Source organism: Octodon degus, unplaced genomic scaffold, assembly GCF_000260255.1.
Source record: "Octodon degus isolate 3935 unplaced genomic scaffold, OctDeg1.0 scaffold00092, whole genome shotgun sequence".
Lineage (NCBI taxonomy): Eukaryota > Metazoa > Chordata > Mammalia > Rodentia > Octodontidae > Octodon > Octodon degus.
In genome coordinates this window covers 8,519,278-8,522,485 of record NW_004524668.1, presented here as the reverse complement: position 1 = coordinate 8,522,485, position 3,208 = coordinate 8,519,278, and the positions used below count along the sequence as shown (strand labels likewise).

Genomic DNA, 3,208 nt, shown 5'->3' with positions numbered 1-3,208 from the left:
AGATGGCTCAGTGGAATAAGCGCTTCCTTGGCAAGTGCAAGGGCCTGAGTTCAATTCCCAGTTCCACAAAAAAAAAAAAAAAAAAAAAAAAAAAAAACACCCTACAACAGAGAAAAGCCTGATGGAGTCACTGCTGAATTCTACAAGATTTTTATTTATTTATTTAAGGGCTGGGGAGATAGCTCAGTAGAATAAGCACTTCACTGGCAAGCGCAAGGGCCTGAGTTCAACCCCCAGTTCTGCAAAAAAAAAAATAAAGAAATAAAATTCACAATATTTATTTATTTATTGGTACTGGGGACCAAATTCAGGACTTTGCACTTGCCAGCAGGTGCTTATACCACTAAGCTAACTCTACAAGTTTAGTAAAGACCCAACACCTCTACTTTTTTTCTGTTTTTTTTTGTATTTGGTACAGGGTCTCAGTCCACAGCTCAAACTCGTAGTGATCCTCCTATTTTCAGCCTCCCCACGGCTCTGGGATCATGGGCATGTGCCACCAGGTCTGGACTCAGTGGCCTGCTGAGTGCTCCCAGGGGCAGGACCGGCACAGCATGTGGTACTGGGAATAGAACTTCAGTCCCTGCACTTAGCTAAGCAGGAGCTTAGTCTGCTGAGCTATCTTGCTGGCCCAACTTTTCAAACTAGTGAAATTAAAAGCAAAGCAATGGCCAGGGAGATGGCCCAGTAGAATAAGCGCTTGTCTGGCAAGCACAAGGGCCTGAGTTCAATCCCCAGTTCCGCCAAAAAAAAAAAAAAAAAAAAGCAAAGCAATACCCTTCCAAATTCAGGGTATCAAGTAATACCCTGATAACAAAACTGGAGAAGGGGCCAACTAAGAAAGAAAATTACAGGCCAATGTTCCCAATAAAAATAGATACAAAAATCCTAATAAAATACTATCGAGGGCCAGTGAGATAGTTCAGAAGGATAAGCCCTTGCTTAGAAAAGGGGTGAAGGGGGAAGGGGGAAGGGGGAAGAGGGAAGGGGAAGAAACAAAATAACAAGAAAAGAGAGGGCAAGAGAGGGAAGGATCTCTTGCAGATAGCCAAAAACTTCCTGTACATCCTCCTCTCCTTTCCAGTAAATGGAGCTGAACGTGGCCCACATTCCTAACTTGTCTCCAAGTAGGTAAAGTTACCATACAACATTGACAGAATTGTCTATCTTTTGTAAAGCTAATGTCACTAGAAAACTACTAAGAGCCATCCCACAGATGTAGGGAAAATAAAACTTCATTGGATAAGGTATCCACGGCAGGAAATCATAGTGAGGACATGGAGACAGATCATCTCGTCACTTACTTCCTACTTTATCCCCACAAGCATTCTTGTACTTTTGCACACCCAGAACTACGCTCTGCTATTCTAACCATCTGCCTTCCAGATTAAGTAAGTAAATTATAGAACCTGACTTACATCTGCTCTTTTTCACTGATTTAGTTTTTGTACAAACGACAAACCAAAGTAGGGATGGTATAAAGGCCATTAAGACACTAGCACATCAATATTATGTAAGGCCTTGCCGAGGCATGCTTCTAATCCCACCATCCCGGGAGCTTAAGGATCTTAAGCTTGACCCAAGTCTGGACAACTTATCGAGTCCCCATCTCAAAATAATATAAGAAAGGACTGGGGATCTAGCTTATTAGGAAGCTCCTGGGTTCAATCCCCAGTGCAAAAGAGGAAGGCTTCAGTGAACTCCTACAATATTTTTCTAGAGCCTGGTTTGGCTTGGTGTGGTGTGGCTTGTTTTGAGATGGAATCTTGCTATAGAGAACCCGCTGGCCTTGAACTCACTATGTATGCTATGATGGTCTTGAACTTGTGCCAATCCTCTGGCCTCATCTTCCCAAGCGCTGCAATTACAGGCTTGCACCACCATACCTGGCTAAAGGCTAGATTTGATCACTTTTTTTTTCCAGACAGGATCTCACTATGTAATTCGAGCTGCCCCTGAACTCTCTATGTAGCTTAGTTCCTCCTCAAATTTATGGCAATCCTCCTGCCTCAGCCTCCCAAATGCTGGGATCACCAGTATACACAACCATTCTGGTGGGTCTTGATCACATTATCGAACAATTTCTTAGGATGTACTCATTTCCTTTGGGAATTCCATTGAAATGGTGAAAATATAAAATACTGGTTAAAAAAAATTATTACCCTCATTTATGAACTGAATGCATCCTCTAACATTTATATGTTGAGCCCCTAGCCCTTAATGTGACGGCACTGGGAGACAGGCATCTAGAGGTAATTAGAGTGGGATGAGGTTGTGATACCATAACTTCATGATGGGGTTAATACCCTTTCAAAATTAGACATCAGAGTAGAGTGTAGTTGCTTAAACCTGTATCCCAGCACTGGGGAGGCTGGGACAGGTCTGAGTTGAGGCCAGCCTGGGCCACATGGCAAGAGCCTAAAAATAAAAAGTAAGTAAAGACGAAGAATCAGAGAGTTAGCTCTCCAGTTTTCTTATCCCCTCCCACAGTAAGACTCAAGCACACAAGGAGATGGCAGTGGCCTACAAAAAACTTCAAAGGAAATCTATTTGCTAACACTTTTATCTTTGATCTGCCATCCTCTGGAAAAGTGAGAAATACATTTGCACTCTACAGTATTTTATTATTGGAGCCTGAGCCAATACACTCTCCTTCCATAGCAACACATTACACAGTGTCAGCTGGGCATGGTGCACATCTGTAATCCTGGATTCTGGGACACCGAGGCAGGAAGATGGCCATGCTCTAGCCCAGCTGGGCAACTCAGCAATTCAACAAAACCACATCTTAAAGTTACAAGAAAAAAAATTTTAAAAGCAATGTAGCTCAGTACAGACCTTGGTTTCATTGCCTCTACTGCAAAAAAATAAAAAAGGCAGAGAAAGTACTAGCATCAGTTATATCTCATTACCTTTGATATTTAATTGCCTCTAATGCAGCCTATTTTCTAACTAGAAAGACCCAAATGATTTAGGGATGCCCTTTTGTACGTGTTTATTTTCCCCCAAAAGTTACTGATAAACTGACTGATTCTGTGAAAACAAACAGATATGGGAAGAAGATAAGTGATATCAAAATGTCACCTTCAGTTGGGCATGTGATGCACACCTGTAACCCCATCACACAGGAAGATGAGACAGGAGAATGTGGCAGGAGGATCACTGTAGCCCACCAGCAGGGGCTACAAAGTGAGCTTTATTTTTTTTA

General features: G+C 42.2%; 1 protein-coding gene across 2 annotated transcripts in view; it reads right to left on the bottom strand.

Annotated features, from left to right (window-relative positions):
* The window catches only part of Fbxo42 (F-box protein 42), a 103,311-nt gene that overhangs the window by 68,685 nt on the left and 31,418 nt on the right, over nucleotides 1–3,208 (bottom strand). The window lies entirely within an intron of this gene.